Raw genomic sequence first — 23408 nt, forward strand, 5'->3', positions numbered from 1 at the left:
TAGCCGCAGGAAGTCTCCCATTTTACGGACGTTGGCCAGAAACGAGCACTGGGATTGGGTATCGACTTGGGATTGGGTAGCGACGACTAGGGAGCAGTGCACTGTCAGAGAGCCGTCGTCCACCGCGCACGCGGGCGGCACACTGCGGTAAGCTCGCGGTGGTGCTGCGGGCGTTGCAAACTTGTCGCCTACTTTCATGATGCGGCCGGTTACGGAACGCTACAGCGCTGTGGAATGCGTAGCTTGAGCACCGTGGGATGGTGCTGCTGCGTTGAATTCTGGGTCGGCGGAAAAGCGGTGCAGCAGAAAAGTGTCGTAATCGCATTGGTACTGTCGTCGCTGTCGTTGCTTCCCGCACGCACTCTCGACGATCCGCTTCCTATATTTCCTTATCTGTGTAGGCATGTGCGAATATTCGATAATTTCGAATACTGAATCTAATAGTGAAGTACTCGATATTCCATTCGAATGCTTGCTATTCAAATTCTCGAAGTATTCGTCTCAAGCGAATAATGTTTTTGGAACCCTTGCTACGCGTGGTTTCGGTTCCGCGTACCTCCTCTGGGATGGCGCCGCGGAGCGCGCGCAACCAAAGCCCCGACTCCGCGCAGCGTGCCTGCGCTCCTGCGCGTATGCCGGTCCCGGTCTGCGCATGCTTGTGGCAACAGACGCGAGCAAGCGGAAGCACTGCATCCAAATCTGCACCTGCCAGGTGTCTTCAGCAGCGCCACCCGCGGAGTGTACGCGCCATAACCGGCACGGCGGCAAGCATCAACAGAGGAATTTAGCGTAGCAAGAACCGCTTCCGTGCGGTTGGTCCCGACGGGGTAGGCCTGCAAGCAGCTGGCCGTCACCTGGTGCCTTGTGGCCACTTGTGGCGCAGCGATATGCGCTCCCCGCGGAAGTGCTGATGACGCGCGGCACCCTTGACTTCCGCGGAATGACTGTGAGTTAGCTGTTGCTGCTCTCCACGTGAAATTCGCTAAACAAGCGTGATGGCGCGAGCACGAAGGGGAGCTGGCGCGAGGCACATGGAGATGTGTGCTCCTTTCCGACGCCTGACGCAGGGTGGGTGGGTGCGCGGTGCGTACGCCTAGCAGGTGTCATCGAGTCACAGTTCAAAAACAAAAGCCGCAGCTGCGCAACGACGCAGTCGCAATTAAGAAGCGTAGTTGGAGGCCCCACGTGTACGCCTCTGCCCTAACACACATCCTCATGGAGTGTCGGGCTGATCCTCCCCCGCCGGGCTCGGAGCTTCCCAGCTGAGAGGAATGGGAGGCCTACTGCACGCGACGGGTCTGCACCGGCAGAAGACCGCCACCACACGCGGGCCGCGATGTGCTGCAGCGACGCAGACATTTAGTGCAGTGGGGCCGTGCCTGGCCCGGGCTTGCAGCCCACACAAGGGCAATAAAAGTTTCATATCTCTCTCTCATACCCCACAGAAAGCATCGCATGCAAGTCGGCTGCCCAACTTGCCGATGCTCACTTCTGCAGACATTCCCTCTTTTTTTCGTGCAATGGCCTTGTGTGTTCGAAAAATACATGGCCTCTGAAAATGCCTATGCCGTTCAACTTTTTTGGATGGATGGATGGATGGATGGATGGATGGACGGACGGACGGACGGACGGACGGACGGACGGACGGACGGACGGGCGGGCGGGCGGACGGACGGGCGGACGGACGGGCGGGCGGACGGACGGACGGGCGGGCGGGCGGGCGGACGGACGGACGGACGGACGGGCGGGCGGGCGGGCGGACGGACGGACGGGCGGACGGACGGACGGGCGGACGGGCGGACGGACGGACGGGCGGACGGACGGGCGGACGGACGGACGGGCGGACGGACGGGCGGACGGACGGACGGACGGACGGACGGACGGGCGGACGGACGGACGGACGGGCGGATGGACGGGCGGACGGACGGGCGGACGGACGGGCGGACGGACGGACGGGCGGACGGACGGGCGGGCGGACGGACGGGCGGACGGGCGGACGGGCGGACGGACGGACGGACGGACGGGCGGACGGACGGGCGGACGGACGGGCGGACGGACGGACGGACGGGTGGACGGACGGGCGGACGGACGGACGGGCGGACGGACGGGCGGACGGACGGGCGGACGGACGGGCGGACGGACGGGCGGACGGACGGACGGGCGGACGGACGGGCGGACGGGCGGGCGGACGGACGGACGGGCGGACGGGCGGACGGGCGGACGGACGGACGGGCGGACGGACGGACGGGCGGACGGACGGGCGGGCGGACGGGCGGGCGGACGGACGGACGGGCGGACGGACGGGCGGACGGACGGGCGGACGGACGGGCGGGCGGGCGGGCGGACGGACGGACGGACGGACGGACGGACGGACGGACGGATGGATGGATGGATGGATGGACGGACGGACGGATGGACGGATGGACGGATGGATGGATGGATGGCAATTTGGGCAAGTCGGTATTGATCCATAACATAAGAGTAGCGCAAAACCAGGACGACGGACACAATGGGAGAGAACACACACCAACAACACAGGCGCCTGTGTTGTTGGTGTGTGTTCTCCCCTTGTGTCCGTCGTCTTGGTTTTGCGCTACTCTTATGTTATGTGATGGATGGATGGATGGATGGATGGATGGATGGAGGAAAGGAGGGAGGGAGGGAGGGACGGACGGACGGGTGGATGGATGGATGGATGGATGGATGGATGGCAATTTGGGCAAGTCGGTATTGATCCATAACATAAGAGTAGCGCAAAACCAGGACGACGGACACAATGGGAGAGAACACACACCAACAACACAGGCACCTGTGTTGTTGGTGTGTGTTCTCCCCTTGTGTCCGTCGTCCTGGTTTTGCGCTACTCTTATGTTATGTGATGGATGGATGGATGGATGGATGTATGGAGGGAGGGAGGGAGGGAGGAACGGACGGACGGACGGATGGATGGATGGATGGATGGATGGATGGATGGAGGAAGGGAGGGAGGGAGGGAGGGAGGGACGGACGGACGGACGGATAGACGGATGGAGGGACGGACGAACGGACGGACGGACGGGTGGGTGGGTGGATAGGTGGGTGGATGGATGGATGGATGTATGGATAGGAGCGTCCCCTTTGAAACGGGGTGGCGGCAATTGCCACCATGCTCAGCTTTTCTTTCTTTATTATTTTCTTGTTTACTGTGTTGGCAATTCTCATTTCCACAAATTGCAGCGCCGCGCCATCCCCTAGCGGAGCCGCGCAAAGCATGATGGGAGAAAGGAGCGATCGCCTCCCGCGTCGTCTGTTGTCAAGCGTGTTGCTGTGTTGTGCCGCCGTGTTCAGGCGTTGTGCGCCTTCTCGTGCGCGTTGTTGGTTGCCTATTAGCAAAATGTCGCAGCGCACTGCTGTGGTGGTTATCCGTTAGTCTTTCTGCAGTTCTGCGGGGACCTTTTTAGACATTCGACATGTCTGCAAAGGAGAATCGTGGTGGTGGTCAAACGTGCTGCATGGCCGCTGTAGTAACAACACGAGAAGGGCATCGACATTTCATAGCACCTATTGCCCAAGAACAAGAAGCTGAAGCTAGAATGGATACGCAAGATATATCGGCAAGCTTCGCAAAGGCGATTGGAAGCCTTCGAAACACCACAAAATATGTGGTACGCATTTCAACACTAGCGGGCGCTAGGGATACATGGATCGTCTCCCCACGATCTTTCCACACCGATTGTATGCGGATAGGACGCCTGCTGTGATTACGGGTAAGACTATCGCTTCGAGAGAAGACGGTCGTCTGCTGCTAATGCTTGCCCAATTTTCCCCTTTCATCGTACATAACATGCATATGAGCGCGGTCTTATGCAACATCATATCACACGCCCAAGCGGTGGATGAAGCGTTAGCGGCGAAACAACTTCGCCCTCCTCTCGCGCGGACACTTATTCGCGTCGGAAAAGGCATACTATCGCATTCCGAATAAATGGCAGCGACGTTGCACGCATATGCAGTTGCTCCTAAAGTTGAAACAACACGAGCCCGAACGATTAGTGCAAGACCAAGCTGTCTGATGACTTGTCAACAGCAGCAGCAAAGAAAAACACACCTGGAAGCTATAACACGCCCCAAACGAAAAGCGCACACAAATTTCGGGCAGCTGGGCAGCAGCGGGATGCGGAGCGATGGGCACATGCGAATCTCCAACTTCGGCTGGTGACCGGGGGAGAGGACGTCGCGACTAGGAACGGCCTGGACGCCACAACCGGCAGCCTGAAGGCCGCCCGCAATGCTGCTGCATAATTTTGGTTTTTTTTTTTTTTTGGGGGGGGGGGGGGGTTATGAATACAGTTTTCCACCACGATCATGGCCACATGAGCGGCGAGGGCTCTGCGTATACATGTATTGGGCGAATGCCGGTCTCTACGTCTACTGGTGCTCGGCTGGTGATCCATGGCCGCGGAACGCAACATCCAACTTTGTCATATGCTTACTGTGTCAACCAACTGCGTCATGTTCAGCAAATAGCTCGTGTTCTGTCTATTTAACGCTTTAGCATGAAATTTGCCCAGGAGTGCGCCGATGAGGACGACTGCGCTCATACTGTTGTTTACATCGCTTCGTACAAACAGCTAGTGCTCGTTTTCATGACATAAAACGCAACCGGCGCTTTAGTTCTATTAAACAACCTGTTTTCTTTTTTACCGGCTGTAGCCGTGCTTGTTCACGCAGTGCGATAATGTGTGGGAAGCGATGATGCGATCGCAAGCCTGAGAAACACTTGACAGCGGGCTGTTGACATCGCGCATGACCGGCGCTTCTCGCTTCTTGTCCCGGCTTCCTCCGACGTGACCAGTACTTTATTTTAAACTACTTTATCCATAAGTGTGTTTGGCGACCGTTCGCTTTAACTGAAACGGCCTAACTTGTTATCCACAGGCTAGCGACGGCGACGACTGCTGCTGGCCGTAAAGCACGGCTCGGCAGTTTGGGTCACACCGGCGTTTCCCGTTCACCGTACGCGTGCCCTGCGATGTAAGCAATAGTTGATTTCAGGTCACTTTTGCCAAAACAACACTCGGTGACCATTTTCAGTCGCTAAAGCTTGTGATTCACTCTTCACAACCGCCGCAGTCACAGATCCAACCCTGCGGACTCGTCGCGGAAGGGATGGGAGCCGTCGTCGACGGAAATTAATTTGGCAAGCGCTTATCACGGGGGGTGTTCAGGTGTGCACATGTGAAATGTAGCCGTTCGGTTCGCTCATTTAGAAGCGCGAGCATATTCACATCGCCGCCTCATCACTGTGCTTTCTTTCGCTCAGCCGCCGACAAGGCTGACCATGCGCCGCGGTGTCGTTGGCCTTGTTGCGACCCGGGTAGCATGGCCGGGGACCGGTAATGGGACGAGGAGTATGGGAGACTGGGTTTAGAGGAAGGTAACGAAAAACTTTATACACTTATTTACATTATTTACAAAGACCGGGACTGATAATGGCTCTCAGTGGAAGGGCACGTCTTCGTCAACCGTAGTCGACTGGAGCTAGCAGGCTTCTCTCGGCCACACTACCAGCCGAGTTAAATATGGTTCGGATTCCCCAGATCCCTGGCTGGGGAATAATGTTCGAAGAGAACTGTCCAATCGGATGGACCGAAGTAGAGGCTGCTGTTACCACCCACGGCCGGGCAGGTGCGGGCTTTTCCGCTCTCTCGCAGCTGGGTCGATGGGAAGGGGGAGATGCTGACTCATCCAGCCCGGCTGGAAAGGAATCTCCCGTAGTCTTCCAGCAGGTGAATGAACTTGCCTCCCCGCCTGTTGTCCAGAACCCGAGTCGGGAACACAGAACTCTTCAATTAACCGCCAGCGTGACTGGCGCCGCCACGTCGCCTCCGCATCCGCTGTGGTTGCTCGGAGAATACCCCCTGGGCATCTCCTGCCTTCGTCACCGCTGCCACAGTCACCTGCACTCCGCTTCCGCTGTGGTTGCTCTGACAATACCTCCGGCGCGTCGCCGGCCTTCGCCGCTACTGCCGTGGTCACCTCCGCTCAAGGAATTTCGCTCGGAGGGCTGCATTCCAAGCACCCACTTCACCATCGCCGTCGCGAGGTTGTCGGCCTCGTCGATTGTTCACGGTTGCTGCTGGTCGGGCACACGTCGCTAGAAGTACGCTCACGACAGCCTGAAAAACTTGTCCCACTGCAATCATATCATACTAAACTAGATATTTCACTATAATCAAATGCTGCTGTTGAGCGTGATATATATATAGTGTCGTTGTCGGACTAGTGTGACCGTCGTCGTCGTTGTACACCGAAAACGAGCTGACGCTTTCGAATAGAGCACTGCACGGGACTCAATCTGAGGCCCGAGCCCGGCCCGGGCCCCAGACCTGAAGCCCGAGCCCGGCCCAGGCCCGCGGCTTCAAGCCCGGGCCCAGCCCGGGCCCGCTAAATTATCGCTCTAGCGAGCCCGGCCCGGCCCGTGAATCCCGGAGTGAAGCCCAGCCCGGGCCCGGCCCGGCCCGTTTCACAGTAACGCTTCAGGTATACTGCTCACTCTGAGCAAGTAGACCGCTACTACACCGATAAGAAACTGGCCGACAAAGGTTCTGAAACCGCAGTTTGGCTTTCAGAAATTTGGTTCTTTTTAACCCAGAAGGTACAGATGAGTAGTGGTCGCCAGGCCCGTCTTTTGGACAGTGATCTCGTGTAGGTGGGCAAAGATAAACTCGGAAGTACCGAGAGCTAAATAAAAAGGGCTGCATACACTCTTAGTAGTCTACTTTGCGTTCCCCCCTGATTTTAATCAGTCATATTATGCCGCCCGCGAAGTATAAATATTAAAGCTGCCTAGCAAGCAGTGGGATGACATTTCTTTTAGTGAACGCGATCTCATAGGTTGACTTCATAGCCGAATTGGTCGCCTTTCAGCAGAAACGAAAAGCTAAAAGGCTTGAGTATTTCACGGTATGTGCTTAAAGACTATAAGCGTCCTAAACTGATATGTTCTTCCCGAATGCATTTCTAGTAGTGTATAGGTATGTTTTGGGATGACGAACGATCAATGGCCAATTAAGGCCGGTTGAATTTTATTCGTTCTGCACCGCGGCGTGGAAATAAGGAAATAAATAAGTCAATGAATAAAGCTTAGTTTTTTTTTCTCGGCGCGTACTATAGCCCATAGCTCATCCGTGTCGCTGCTTCAATGCCGCAGTTGTGCACTTCACTCTGCAATAGCGAATGAAAAGTCGAACACCAGCCGTTTCTGTACGGACCCAAGCCCGACTCGGGCCCGCAGCTTTAAGCCCGAGCCCGGCCCGGGCCCGCAACTTCAGGCCCGGGCCCGGCCCAGGCCCGGGCCCGGCCCAGGCCCGGCAATATAAATCACGTCCCGGCCCGGCCCGGCCCGCCGGCCGGGCCGGGCTTTCGGGCTGGCCCGAGCCCGTGCAGTGCACTACTTTCGAATGCGTCTGGTAAGTGTCGTGTAGCACCGCGCGCGTCCGTCGAGTTCGGATGTCATTCCAGTTCTCGAATGTAATTCTAATCAGATGTCATTCGAGCGTTCCCATGTAGCACAAGTATAAGAAACAGCGATGGCGACGAGATGGCAGAGAAAGGCTTTCCGGTGATCAGGCGCAGTCGGAGAGACGGAAAACGGAGCGCCGCGGCGCCGTGGGCGCCGCGGCGCTCCGTTTTCCCAGAGTGCTTTGCGCGGCCGCTTGGTGGCGCTGCAGAATTTGTGAAAAGGTCCAGCGCAGCATAGGAGCAACGGCGCGGCTACGGCGGTCGACTACGTTGACTTACTAAATGAAACCGAGAAAGCACGATACAGGGATACTAATCGCCTGCAGTCTAAACTTCTGGGCCGATACAGCATACCCGACTGCTAAGTGCAAGAAGTAGGACGACGAGATGTACGACCGAATATCGGGCGCTAACACACTTAACATAGGTCGCTGGTTCGAACCCCTGCCACGAGCTACAGACTTATACTTAGTAAGTCTATGCTGCACGAAACGCGAAATCGTATGCCACCACCCCGAACATTCTGCGGCAAACGGTTGGCCCACAAATTTTAAACGAATGTCGGAACAAAGCCGCCCGACTTTGACGCCTGCCAGACAGGGATATATGCTGCATATAGTTAATATAACCAACGAGAGGGAAAGCTGCCCATTGAGCCCATGAGTACCAGTGGGCAACGCATGAACGCAGCCATCACACAACAGTTTGTGTGTGTTGCCAGCTGTTCAAACACTGGCTAAATCTGGACAAAGAACGGAGTTGGAACCTGGCAACGTAGTCCGTGGGAAGATGGCGGTATGCCGAGTAGCTCTCGACTGCTCTCAACTGCTGTAAACAACGGGAAAATCGTCGCGTTTGGATCATTTCCAATGGTATACAGTGTCGCATACCGTCTGTAATTTCATATGGGTGGCTTGTGTGTTCTGAATTGTTATCTGAAGGCAAGTACCGCGATTGTGACGCGCTTGGAATGTATTTCGTCCGTAGAGCGCGCGGGATTTTCCATGTCGGAAATTTGCTTTGGCCACAAAAGGACGAACACAGTTCGCAAAGGAAACGAATGCCCAAGGTAAATGGAGAAACTGCTCTGCCTGGCTTGTTTTGAATGTTCAGCGTTTTGTTATATTAAATGTCAAAGGATTATTAAACTACCGCGGGCTTCGCATTTTTTTTCTTTCTGCCTCGCCGAGGAAAACGGTACCGTGTCTTTTCTGGCGCGGGACGAGCTCATAACGGAATTGTTCGTACGCAGCAACGCTCAGAGCTTCATAACGAACGGCTGGAACAACGTGAAGGCAGAAATGCATGAAACAGCATGTACCGCTCGAGAAACCTTCGTTTCATGTCCAGCATTGTGCGCGCTAAATTGTGGGTGCTTGGTTGGTTGTTGTGGTGGGTTTTTGTCCTTATTTGCTTTTGTGTTGGTTTTTTTTAGGTTTCTGACTGTTTTAGCTTCTAATATATGACACAGCTTTTTTACTGAGATTTTTTTTTATCCCTCTATTTCGTTTCAAACCCCATTTATGAGAAGCTAGTGCCGCTAGTACTTTATACGCACGGGATAAAAAGGATCCTGCGATTACATGTATGCTGTCTTGTTTTAATGTAGATTTCCTGTCACTGGCTGTGTTCGGAGCGATAATGCGCTGTCACATGCTTGAGCTGAGGATCATAATAAGTGTACCTCTTTTCCGTATAATAAACAGTTGGTAGCGTGCGCATGTGTTGTCCTTTTTCTTGTGCCGTTGTCGTTGCGCGGACGTTCATTTCAACAGTGTTACCTTTAATTACCGTATGCCTTAGTGCTGAAAAACGTAATAAAAATGCATTTAAGCAAGAACACCTACATCCTTTATAAGTAGCACCAATGTGTACTCTGTCAAGCAGATTGAGGCAATGGCGTTAAGAAAGCCGAATGCCGTGAAAAAGTAAACGGCAGCAAGGTTCATTCGCTTGATGTCACCCGCCTTTAAAGAGAGTTCCGAGAGCGGGAGATTTTCGTTCACACGCTTTGCAGTACACAGTTGTCGCGAAATGTGCATGTGCATCACTTCCCACGTTTACTCACAAATGACGCGAAATGTCCGATCCTTTTGGAGCTTTTGCCATGTATAAACGCACGAAGGTGGCATCGCGGTGCACGAGAGCGCGAGTGACTCCTTGTCGTTTACGCAGCTACATACATGGGTTGAGGCACGCGCTTATTGCTATCAGTACTCTAAAAACAGCATGCTAAACATACCGTCAATATGGTGACAAGTGAACGTAATGTAGGCTCGCCGCCTGTAGCTGTCGGTCCACAGATCGTACGTGATGGCACAGAACCTCGACCCCTCAGTTACAATTTTCTTCACCTGTCCGTGCATGGCACGGTACACATCATCCAGGGCTGCCCTCAACAAGGTCGTTCGGTCAGGGAGCTCTTGGAGGTCTCTGATCACTGCATATTCTATGAAGAAGTCCTACACAAGAGAAATAAACTCAATCTGTGTTCACACTTATAATATCACAAAAGAAACGCAAATGCTCAGACTGCGTTATAGTCGTAACCCACCTGTAACCCCTCTCCCTTCACTATGCTAAAAGGCAGCAGGTCTCTGGCGATCAAAAGGACAAGATCTCTGAAAGACCGGCCGCAGGGCCTTCGTGCCCTTTCCCCCTAAGGCAGGCAGACGTATACACGCTCACGGAGTATTCGAACGCGCTGCATATACATTCTTGTCAGGCCTGCGTCTCGTCGTGTCCGCGTACGCTTCTGCATCGTCCTGGATTTCAATGCCGCCACCGTCACAGCTGCTTAAGCCGAGCAATTGAGCCTGTGTTAGGCCCGTAAACATTTCATGCTTACTCTACTCTCGGTTACGGGAGAGGCATTTTTTCCTTCCTCCATGTGACAGGTTCATAGCGAAAGAAACGGAGGCTACAACGGTCCCTCTAGGGCGGAGGGCGTAATCGGAGGAAGGTGATCCTCGTTGCGATTGGACAACCGAGAACAGACGTCACTGCTCTACTCTACGTCACTTTGTGGGGATTTTTGGGGAACACTGCGCTTCAACCGACAGGGAAAATCTCAACTCTTCGTGAAAATCCTTGCTCAATATCCCAAGGTATCCCAAGGTGCATTTCTTGCTCGCTTGTTTTTTATTTTTTTGCCTTGAGCATGGAGACGGACACGTGCGATGGCGTTGCTTCAGCGGTTTGCGACAAGGCGTTCTGCAATAATAGTAATTTAAAAACACCCATCAAGGATATTCATCGGGAAGGAGCGGTTGTTGCTGCGACGCGTCTTTTCTTTTTCTCTTTCCTCTGATCTCTCCTCTATCTGCACGCGGCAGCGGTGGTGGCTCGGCTCCAGCCATAGGCAGGCCCACGCAATTTCCTTTTCATCCTTCTCCCAGTCACAACAACATGTAGTAAGGCACGGCCGTTCTTGTGCGACTTACGTCCGAAGCATTTTGTCGCCCTTCGTGACCTCCGACGGCACCACAACTTCGAGGAAGAGGTGGAGAATCTAGTCTTCGACTCTAATAAAGGTAAGAAACGAAGTCTATACTACTGCATGCACGCACGCAGTGATCAAAGCAATAAAGGGCCAAAGCGGGATGCAGTCGCGCGCTTAGATTACCGATTGAAAAGTTGCAGTTTATTGACTTTTCGAGCGCGCGCATTTTAAGTTTGTAAACACAAAGCGCGTTCTTTTTTTTTATTTACGTGCTTACACTCACCTGGGGAAACTTGCACGTGGTTTTGTGCACAAAAACTTAGCGATGTCATGCACGTTTTTTAAAGGAACCATGAAGATTTCAATGGGCTTAGTCTAGTGCAGCAGATCTGCAGAGGTAGCCTTTGCGGGCATTCGAGTGAAATGTGAAACGTAACGTACTATAACCTTTGAAAGCCATGACTTGTCATAGTCATTTTGCACTTATTTGTAATGTAAGGTGTATAGTTTGTACAAAGTTTAGGTAGTCATAGTTTTGACTCCTAATCATTCTGAAGTGTAGCATGACTCAGCACTTTACTAGTAACATAAGGTGTGCAGAGTTTGTACAAAGTTGCGTAGTCATGCCTTGCACTCATGACTCGTCATTCTGCTACATAGCATGACTGTGCACTTTAATGTTTTGGCATTCTCGCTGGTAAGCAGTCTTATGTGTGTCTGCAGAATTTTTTTGTGGTGTCCTAGCTCCTCCATAAGCAAAGTGACAAGCAGTGCACTCTCTTTCATATTTAAAGTGGCCACTGCAGGAAAAAAACTGGTCCTTGCAGCAGACTCGCTGCTACAGGCCTTGCTTATGCTCTGTTGCAGGCACCTGCAATGTCTCGACAGGACACACAACATTGCCGCGGCATGCACTGGCTTAGCAGCGCTGAAGCCATGGCAATTACAACACGCAGAAGTGTGTAGGAAGAATGCCCAGTATTGTTCTGCCTATAGAAGTCAACAGCGCTGACCTGAATTTGTGGTCAAAGGACAGGGCCATGTAAAAGGTTGCTGTGCAGGAATGAGTTTTCGCAGGTTGTAGTAAAATTGAAATACTTCCATGTAACAGTCCGTGTAATAACAACCTGAACTTAATAATTTTCTCCAAAAATTGTTCCCCATGCGCTATAGCAGGAAAAAAACAGTAAGCGAATGACTGATAAATTTTTAACAATAAAAAAGCTGGGAAATGCAGTTCTGCACTGCAGGCGAACGGCTAAAAATTTGAAGCTAAATCTGTGTTGTCATGCGCACTTGGCAGAGGCAGAGCGCCAGTAGTAGTGCGAGAGTACTGCATATGTGCCCACTCCATAGCACATGCATTTTTCATTAGTGTATGCAAAAAGTACAAACTTTAATTTGGCCTTGCTTTTCAAAAAATGAAAGTAGTGTGATACACAAAAAATTGACAGAGAAGTTGCAAAAGCAGAATTTCATGAACATTGCCTTGTCTTGTTACTTTACTGTTGGCTTTCTAAGGATGCCTTATGCCGTTATTCATGCGCTATAATTGTGTACACGTTTTTATCAAAATGGAGCCCACCTTTGTTCACGCCTCAATTTTTAAAAATTTCTTTTTAGTCATGACTGGTCAGGGACTTAACATCATATGTTGGCATCGTGTCATAACTATTACAATGCTGCTGTGAGGCTGTGGTTGCTATGTCGCCGTTGCTATGCTCTTGGCACAAACCCACATACATCGCAGGATCTTGCTCGGGGTTTACCGTTCGGAATTGTGCTTTCACACTAATAATTAACTAATACTATGTGGAGTGCTTAGTTATGTTTACAATCTTTCCGTTTCAGGATTTTGCACCTGGAAAGACAGAGAAGAAAGCAAAACTTGCTGCCATTTTATAGCTTCTACAGGAAAGAAGGAATGTGCACCAAGGGTTTTTAAACGCTACCTGCACTTCCACCGTTTCGGCTCGTACGAAGAGCTTCCTATAGAACAGCGCCAAAGGCAGGAAAAGGAGCAAGGAAGCTGCAAAATCGCCGAACACTGCTTTGCTACTCTAGCATGAAGAAAGAGGGCAAGGTATATTTAGTGTTTCAAAAGAAACACTACGGACACTTCAATGAGGCCTGCCACCAAAGGCTGTCCCAGGATGATGCCAGAGTACTTGCAGGTTAGCCACTCCTCTTGTACAAAGCATTTGTGCATGCTGTGTTGACTGTACCGGAATGTGAAAACGTTTAGAAGCTACACTCCACCAACCTTTCATAAATGGGAGACGAAAGTGCAATAGAAATGTATTTTAGGGGAAGATATTGCTCATTAACTCGAGTGATCATTTCAATGATTTTTATTCTCCTGTGATGCATCTGTGGCACAAAAGAGGTGGGACAACACGAAAATGCCTATTGTAAAGTGGGAGAAGGCATGTCCCACAAAACGAGGGGGCGGAAGAAGTTATAGTAGGGCACAGCTTAAGAACCCAGCGGCCAATGCCCCTCAAAGGAAGCCTGCCATCCAATGGCGTCGACCGATTCTCATGATGTCATGGTTAATCCTAGGGGGTAGCATTGCAGGAGGGTGGCAGATGAAAGTGGATTAGTTATGGCTTTAATTGGATTAACTGATGAAAATCAGCTGACGCCATTGACTAGGGGGTCTTCTTTAAGGGCCATCTGCCACTTCGTTCTCGAGTTGTATCTGACTGTAGTGCAATTCACTTGAGCCTACTTGGTCGCATCGAAGGGTGAAAAACAATTGATCCACGGCACGTTGCATGCACAGCACAGTCTGTACGAACTTCATGCCGTTTAGTTTAGAGATGCTTTGTGGAAGGGGTCCAGTCTTTCGAACTGAACATAATTAGGAATGCCATCTAGCACTGAACTACTCCAATGTCTGTTCTTTTGTTTTTCTGCTGGTTTCATTGACTATCCTAGGTCTGTCGCTCAATCGGCTGACGTTGAACTTCATCCGTAAGAAGTCGGCTTGAGCGCCATGAAACGTGTCTTGAATGACTGACAATTGCACTCGATGCTAGCCTCTTTTTTTGGCTGCCTGTCAAAAGCGTAGGCATTCTGTTGCTGATCAAACCAACGCCACCAGTCTAATGGTTGTATAAGGGCCATGTTTTTTCTCATAAGACAGATCGTCTGCAGTGAACTTTCATTAATTAGAATTATTTGGCTGTTTTGGCACTTCATCAGTAACGCTCGCAGGAACGGCTGTGGTTTGAGTGTTCAGCTACTAAGCTGGAGTACCCGGGTTAGAACCCGGCTGCGGCAGCTGAGTTTCGATGGAGGCAAGAGGTGCCCACGTGCTGCGCAGTGTCAGTGCCCAAAGATCCCCACTCTGTCGAAATTGTTACGGAGCCCTCCACTGCAGCACCTCTTTCTCTCTTGCTTCTTTCACTCCTTCTTTCCTTCATGGCATGGTTGAGGCAGTTACTGCACCATTTCCTTTCCTCAAAAACCACTAATATAAAACACAAGCCTGCACAAGAGTTGAAATCGCAAAAAAAACGAACAAGCAGCATTTATATTTCAGTTTATGTATGACTGGCATGCCCTCCAATTGTCTCTGACTTAGCAGCAGTCATTCAGGTGTTGAAACTGAAACAGCATGAGAAAAATATTCACTTAGAAATTATTCACCTGGCGTAAGTGAATTCTACATTGTGACTCGTGCACACTATTGTCTTGTGCACAAGTCCAAAGAAACGAAGATCGCATTAAAAAATTTGGTGTCTCTACTCCTTTAAAGGTTGCTGTCAGGCGAATCGGTGCATTTTTTGAATATGCAGAATGAAATGGGACAGGATGAGAAGCACATGTCCTTATTCTTTTCTTGTCCACATTTTCAGTGCTGTTATATTCTGCATTTATAACATGCTGTATATAACTTCCCTGTTTTGCATTGCAGTATGCAAGTTTAAACTCATAAAAATAAAGTCCATCTGGCTTTGAAACAACCATTTTGTCGTGTGCTTTGCAGTGCCACAAAAGTTAAATGAAAGTAAAATGAACTGTGTGTCACCTGTGAAAAGGAACAAAGTGGAAGATGAAGGAATCCGACCAGAAGTATTTGTCACTTTATTACATGGCTGTAGGCAGATGAACCAGAGATGTTAACAGTTTTTTTCTGTACCATTTTCAGGCCGGTTAGCAGAAGGAGTGCCAGCAAAAACTGTTGTGCACAACATCCGAGCAGGTACAAGTGGATCAAGCCCACGGATGCAACTTGTGACCACTAAGGACCTCCGTAACATTGCAGATAAGTTTAGGATTGGCAAAACAGAGCAGAGAGATCCAGACGTTTTTAAGAGTGTTGAATTATGGGTCGAAGAAATGAGGGCAGAAAATGAGTCACCACTGTTGTATTACAGGAAGAAGGGTGACCCCAACAGTCATGATGGTGACTTTGAGTTAGCATTAATGACGTTCCCACAACGAGAGCTCCTTTATGAATTGGGGGCAGCGAAACTGTGCATTGACTCCACCCATGGCATAAATAAGTACTGATTCCAACTGACAACCCTGCTCACAATTTCTCAAGATGCCTTTGGTATCCAGTGTGCCTACTTGATTTCAAAAAGGGTGAACACGGGCACTGTGGTGAGGTTTTTCGAGGCCATCAAAGAAAAAACACAATACCATGTCAGGCATTTATGTCTGATGGTGCCCCTGTTTATGGCAGTGCATGGGAGCAGGTGATGGGTCCCTTGAGGAGTCGACTGCTTTGCAGCTGGCAGGTGCTACACAACTGGAGCACGCACCTGAATACAGTCACAAACAAGGACTGCAGGAGTACAACAAGGGACATGCTGCACACTCTGATGAAGTGGATAGATGAGACTGACTCTCAACAGTTGCTCCCTGCACTTCTTGGTATCCACTCCAAAGAGCATCAGCTTAATTGCCTTTGGCTTCGTTAGAAATTTTGAGAAAACATACGCAATGAGGGCATGTCAGTGGGCTTACTGCTATAGGCAGTACATTGGATTAACAAAAAATAATCACTTGGAGTCAATGCACAAGGCACTGAAGCAAAATGGTGGTTTGAGCTAGTTGGTACATCTTTAAAATTTCACCAGCGCTGCGACTAGGAACAAGAACAGAGAAGGAAGACAAGGACAAGCGCTACTAACAACTGAAAGTTTATTTGAAAAAACACAGATTATATGCACACAACTGACAACCCCAAGCGCCTGCGCTTCCCGCAAAAAGCACGCAAAAGAAAGTTTCTTTCTTTTGCGTGCTTTTTGCGGGAAGCGCAGGCGCTTTGGGTTGTCAGTTGTGTGGGAAGCGCAGGCGCTTTGGGTTGTCAGTTGTGTGCATATAATCTGTGTTTTTTCAAATAAACTTTCAGTTGTTAGTAGCGCTTGTCCTTGTCTTCCTTCTCTGTTCTTGTTCCTAGTCGCAGCGCTGGTGAAATTTTAAAGGCACTGAAGTACTCTCACTTTGGTGGCTAGGTAAATGGGTGATTGAATACATTAATAAAAGTACTCTTCAATTTCACATCCGAAAAACTTTACAACAGGTGTCAAAGGAGGAGCAGACCACCGCAAATCTGCCCTATTTAGGAAGCATAAAGTGGGGATTGAGCTTTCTAAGTCCAGTACTGAGAGAGTGGGAGATGGCCAGTGGCATGTAAAGTCACAAAGTTTGGTGAACTTCAAGCACACAGTGGAAAGAACTAGCAAATCGTGCAGTGGCTGTGAGCTTCATTGTGAGCAGTGCGAGGCTTGCCACAACATGTACACATGTACGTGTTGACCATGCAACGCATGTGCACATGTGCAAGCACATGCATGCTGTTGCTATAATGGAGCTACACTCGTGCCAGATGCAGAGCAGCCAGAAAGTAGCATCTGACTGTGCTGGCGTTTGTAGGCCCTGCCAGCTGAAGATGGCAGATTTCAGGTGAGGGATTAGGATTGTGTTATGAGCTAGTTGGCGGGCTATTCTGACAAAGTGCTTTAGCATAGCAAGCTCAAGACACAGCAGCGAAGAGGGGTGCCATTTGCTAATTTTCTTGAAGCCCACATGGTCATGAGAAAGGTGCGCCATCATGTCCCATATCAAGCAGCCCCATTGAGGGTGCACTACAGGCCTCTGGTATTTCTTTTCTAGTCATTCCTTTTTCCCGAAACTTTCCTCCTAGGAATGGAGAACTCATCCCGCCACGGCGCCTCAGTGGCTCTGGCGTTCTTAGACTGCTTACTCGAAGGCTGTGGGTTTGATCCGGCCACGGCGGCCACATTTCAGTGGAGGCAAAATACAAAGATGGCCATGTGCTGTGCAAAGTCAGCGTGCATTAAAGGGCCCCAGGTGGTGTAAATTAATCCAGAGACCTCCATTATGGTGTCCCTCATAGCCCATGTGCTGCTCCCGAATGTTAAACCCGACAATTAAGAAATTGAGATATTTCAGGCCCCTCATTTCCTACTCGGAATCTGCTTGTGTGAGTACGCCCTCTCTGGCACTGCTCAACAGAGAATTTCTGACAATTGGCAAACATTTTTCATCTTTGGGAAATTGGTGCACTCATTTTCTTGTTCACACCTGCCTTGCATTCACTATAATTTTATTTCTTCGTCATCCCTGCTTGATTTCATTTTGTCTGCATGTGATGCACTCATAGAGGCATGCGCTCTACAATAAAATTAGTATGAAGTGTCGCTCCATGCTGCATTCCTCTTTGTTGCGTCGTGCTGTCACAGTGCACCGCCCTTTTAGGACATCTTGAGAAAAACAGCGGTTGCAGACAAAGGACCAGAACAAGAAGGACACACAAAAAAAAACAGCGCAGTTGTGTGTCCTTTTCGTTTCCTTTGTCTGCAAGCACTGCTTTTCTCAAGATGTACCCCAGCCAACTCGCTCAGCAACACACCTTGCCTTTTAGGACAGTTGACAATATGTGGTTCTACAGTTCTGCAATGCATACGAGAAAAAGTATTCTTGACAAAAGGCTAAGCCGTAGCTGTCATCTTGCACACTGAAAGCTGCAGCGCAAAACTACTATTCATCTTATTTTGCAAAGAGAATACTGCTGCAACAGAAAAACAGTATTACTCATTTTTCAGAACATTGCAGGTGCAATTTGTGACACGAACTTATATTGCCATGGTAGAAACAGCTGTGAATAGCCTTCCCTCACATGATAAAGCACTTCATAAATGAACTTGCTTGGCTCTTACACAGTGTCTCTCCACCAGCCTTCCAAGCAATGAGCCTTCTGTTGTGTGATGGGAACACTGTGCCAACTTTGTTGCCTAGAAATTCTAAAATGCCCCTATTTGTCGAGAAGGCAGCTTAGATGAAACATATAGTGCCCAGTTAATGTCATTTCCTTTTTACTCATTAATGAAAAATGCTTCAAACCCCAACCGCAACAAAATTATAATTTGGCTAGAATGCCTGTTAATGTGCGGGGTGTGTCATAAAACTAATCGTAACAAAGTTTCATGCTTCTGAGAAAACTGACACTGTTGCTACAAGTGTTTAAAAAGCTGTGTAGTAGACAACGTGACATGTCCATATAGGCAGATACGGATACCTGAGTGCCATACGGCCTCATGTCTGGCCCATTGGGAATGAACAGATTAAGGACAGTGTAGAGTGAAAGGCTAGGGGCTAAAATGTGGCTTGGCAGTCATGGGTATGGTGCTGTGGCAAAGTTGTTAGGAATTTGTTTCAGTCCTGCAGATGCTTATTTCTGTTTCCATTCCAGATTCTCGTACACCATATTTACTTAAATAATGGATGCATTTGCATAATAAATGCTTTCCCTACATCAATAATCAAAATCTGGGGAAAGTTCAACTGACCACACCATGTTTTACACCATGTAATAAATGCACCAAACTTACCATTCTAATTTTTTCCCACAAGAAACTGCATCCATGATACAAGTAACTGCGGTATTACAGGTTACAGAATGAAGCAATGTCAGCCGTATTATGTGGCCGCAAGACTGCCTGGCGCCATGTGAAGAGGAATGCTCCCAAGGCTCATCACATCACATTTACTCCAGTATCCAGATATGGCATCCGTCTCATCCTGCACATCACATTCACCTCGGGCTGGTGATAGCCTGCCAGCTAGATTAAGAATGTCGCAAATAAAATGTCTACCTAACTGAAAACTGCGGTTGTATATATCGGAGATTTTTATTGACTTGTGGCAGTCTACCTGGACAGGTTATGGTAATGCAAGGCAGCCCATTATGCACAGCATATGAGTGCATAGGCGCCACAACTTCGCATCTTTTCTAAGGGTTCATGTTTTGCACTATTGGGTGTGACCCGACCCATCTCTCCACAATCCTCGCGCAATTAATAATAAAGTGCTCCTAATCCTTTTTTGACAGCCAAAATGTATTTTCCTAGGCATATTGGCAATCTGCAATTTGTATTTCTCCACAGATTTGATACTTCTGAGAAGTTGGACGGTCATTTTTATAAATGATATATTTTTAATAAGCTAGCAGATACTATTCTTGATTTAAACATTTGCAGGCATATATACGCTGCCATTATTTGCCTTGATAAATACCGTGTCCATTGTGTAATCAGTACAAACACGTTAATTGATTCGAAAGGATGTTAATGCTGCTTAATTACGCCGTACAAGCCCAGCTGTGGCTTTGGAAAGCTGCCCTTCCTTGGACTCTGACATTAAATACAACTTGTACGTGGGAAAGACTAATCTTACTGTGAGTGTAACGACAAAATTAAACAAATTCCATTAGACGCTGGTATGATCCCGGCTGCGGCAGTTGTATTCCGATGGTGACACACTACAGGCCCAGATGCTGTGCGATGTCGGAGCACGTTAAGGGCCACTGTTGGTCGAAATTACTGGATCCCTCCACTGTGGCGCCCCTCATAGCCTGAGTCGCTTTGGGACGTTAAACCCCATAAGCCAAAGTTAGCATTATGTTCCTGCCGGACCGAGCAGCCACTGACAGGGTCAGACTGTACAAATGGGTACCATCAATCACTACGTGACACCCCCACTCCACTCACCCGATGAAATCCCATCCATCAGTGACACATCCACTCTCTCCACCCTTCGACTCAGATTTTCAACCGCTTGCCAACCGCCTTCTCCCGCCCTCTCTTCTTCCCTCTTCCCTGCAATTTCGTGAAGGTGGATTTCACTCCCTCCACTCTGTCACCTGAGGCTTCAGACCGACGGATTATTCCAACATGGGGGGTTCTGATGCTGATGCATTAAAATGATATTTTTGAAAGGCAGCTACAGTTTGTTACATGTTAAGGAGAAGGGTACTCGCTGCACCATGCAAAATGCGAGATCATTCCCTGGTGTGCACACACTGCATCACAAGGAAGTACATTTGGCACCTAAATTTAAATGTGCAGTATAGCGAGCAGTTAGCACCAGGTGCTGTACACAGACACGAGCACAAAATGAACACGCTTATTACCAGGCCCTCTCTGTGCACCCTCCCTATACATAGTGCGAAGACTGCTTTTGAAGCTAAGGTTGGTCACATTACAAAGAAATAAAGACAGCATGAACATGAGAACCGGACACGCAGCACTGACAGAAATCTCGATAGTCGGTGCTGTGTGTCTGGTTCCCGTGTCGTCCCTTTCTGTTCGGCGACCAACCTTAACTAGAACAAACAACTTGCCCGAACCCTTGCTTTTGAAGCATTGCACATTGCATGCAGTAAGTAGCACACAGTACAATGCACAGACTGAGCCATGTGTGTTATTCTATCAGCAGTAAACCACGTGCAAAAAAAAAACGACAGCCAATAACTACAGTCGGTAAAGCGAAATTTGAGCGCAGCTCTTCACATATTTTAGTTTTGCAGTATGCTGAAGTAAAGAATTCCAGAGGGCCACCTGCCCCGGCGAGAGGCAGTGATAGGTGACATTTCGCCCTGAGCACTTGGCTATCACATACTTTGTACACAAGTTCTGTCCCGCCTCATACGAACACCAAAACACTGTCTTGAATATCTTTTTCAATGAAGGCAAATACACTGGCTTACACAAACATCGAAATTACTTGCTATTACATCTTGATAAAGTGTTCAGTGTCACACTATTACGATGCTATATATCAATTTATGCATGCCAGCACATCATCTCTGACTGACAGAGATCTGACAAATCTTGCTTTTTGACAGTATGTGGGCACAAAGTCATTGATTGCACAGACCAAATATGACTATACCAGCAGAACGAGAACTCGGAGGATTACCTTAGAACTCGTGTGCCTTTGAAAACATGCAGTGAACATGGAAACAATTTTATTTTTAAGGTGCGCCGCCCAGCGTATGCACATGCGTTCAGTGCACTCTTTCTGCGCCATGAAGGACGACTCGGTCTCAAGAGCAGAAGTACACACTGCCAGTGCATTCCAGAACATTTAATTCAGATAGGTACTACATGAGACGTAAGCAACGTATCTATAGCGTTCGCACCGTGCAGCTTTATTGCTTCGCTCTGTCCCGAGCATTTTTCAGTCCACTGAGGTGGTTGCGAGCCACAGGTGGGTTAGTCTTGCGATTATTCTGCCGGCAATTGCTTCTCTCTGTAATCTAGCAGATCTACGCCACCTTGCACCCACAACAGTCGTCAACTGGTACTGTCGCCATTCGGTGTCCAGATCAGTGTCTTGAAGGATCGAAGGCTGGCTGGAAACGACATGCTGCAATGTTCTCCAACCCTTGCATCACGAGAAAGTCAATGCGACGACATATCACAGCCCACGCACTGCATCGTGATGATTATAACAAGAGTTATATGCACAGATATTTTCCAGAATGAGCTGGAAACACCCAGATCAGGGACGCCAGTACTGGACGGCGCGGGCTTGCGTCCTGCTCACTCACCTTTAGGGACGCATGGGAGGTAAACACGCATTCCATAGGCGGTCTACTGGTTACAAACAAAAAAGGGGCAAATTTAAAGAACTACACACGCCACAAAGACGAGACACCGACGAATACTTCACTCGCAACAGCCGCCGACCGCGATTCGAACATACGTAGTAAACAACCGCCATGTTGTTTTTTTCTTCTTTGCTAACTGACTGTAGGGGGCGCTGTAAAAGCGCTAGCATCATCATCATCATCGCGCGCTCCCTCAAAGAAAATTAAATACAAATAGCCGAAACCAGCAATAAACTAGAAAAAAAAGCATTAAACGTTAAAAATTGCAACATAAATAAGAAAGTCATTTATGCAGTTGACGAAAATCAACACACTCATTCAAAGGAAACGCCAATAAAATTGATTCATAAAAATAAAACAAAAATATAAATATGCATGTTTTCTTTTCCTTGGTTTTGACTAAAGCTAGGACGTGCGACTATTTTTTGGCAGTTTTCTAAATCGGGTCGCCCAGTGCGACCATAAGAAAATTAAGGCAAGAAAACTGAAAACGTAACAGGGGCACTTAAGGGTCAACATTGCATCGTCAACAATATGCACGCTTTCTCTCTTGCTGCTCATCCCACGCTTGAATGCATGTTAATTTGCTGTTTCAAAGCAGAACGGTCTTCTATCATTGTAGCGGATTGAACCGAACCAAATGTACTGTCATGAACAAAGCGGTCACATAACTTTCACTTATGCAGCTCAAACTCACATTATTTATTATTTGAGTTTAGTTTTAATGACATGAAAGAACCACACGTACCATTATAAAAGGTATTTTTCATCAGAGCACTTCGGATGGACTAGAAGCCTTACTCCCAACAGTGTACAATAAAGCCATTCACACAAATCATGTTGGCAGCAATGTTGAAACTGTGTGTGTCCAACTTACTTGAAACTGCAACGGATGCAAGACAGACAAAATTTTACCATTCAAAATCATAATGTGCCGAGATATTGCTGCAATCTTGAACGTAACCACGCTTGCCATTACAATCAAAATGACTCAACAGCACATGCAAACATGAGAATGTTTTCTTCACAGACATTTTGACACTACATTTAGTTCACTATTTATGCAACTTCCGTTTATTTGCACGATGGACACGAATATTCACATGCACGCCAGTCTTAGCATGAGTGCCATGCATACGTAACTGTCGATATGCACCCTGTCACACATTGTGCATTTACACATAAAAATACTCATGAAAACTCAACAATTGCTCAGCAATTACTGCAGCTTAAATGGTCAAGCACACAGAACACGTCAAAGTTATGGTATGGTATAGAATATGGGGTTTAACGTCCGAAGGCAACATGGGTTATGAGGAACGCCATAGTGCAGCGCTAAGGATTAATTTTGACCACATGGGGCTCTTTATCGAGCACTGATGTCACTCAGTACACAGGCGCCTAGCATTTCGCCTCCACTGATAGGCAGCTCCCGCAACTGGGATCGAACCCGTCCTTGGGAACAGCAGCGGGCACCCTAACCACTCAGCCATTGCAGCGGGGCAACGGCTGACCACATTATAAGCAACC

The 23408-nt window shown here is 49.0% G+C and overlaps 1 long non-coding RNA gene across 1 annotated transcript; it reads left to right on the plus strand.

Annotated features, from left to right (window-relative positions):
• The first annotated feature begins 10553 nt into the window (after positions 1 to 10553).
• Positions 10554 to 15985, plus strand: LOC149351648 (uncharacterized). The gene is made up of 3 exons (XR_016290618.1): positions 10554 to 11036; positions 12797 to 13119; positions 15102 to 15985. It is a non-coding gene; the product is annotated as an uncharacterized LOC149351648 (long non-coding RNA).
• The last annotated feature ends 7423 nt before the right edge of the window (positions 15986 to 23408 follow it).

The sequence above is a fragment of the Amblyomma mixtum genome, chromosome 3, assembly GCF_055824585.1.
Source record: "Amblyomma mixtum isolate Tamu chromosome 3, ASM5582458v1, whole genome shotgun sequence".
NCBI lineage: Eukaryota > Metazoa > Arthropoda > Arachnida > Ixodida > Ixodidae > Amblyomma > Amblyomma mixtum.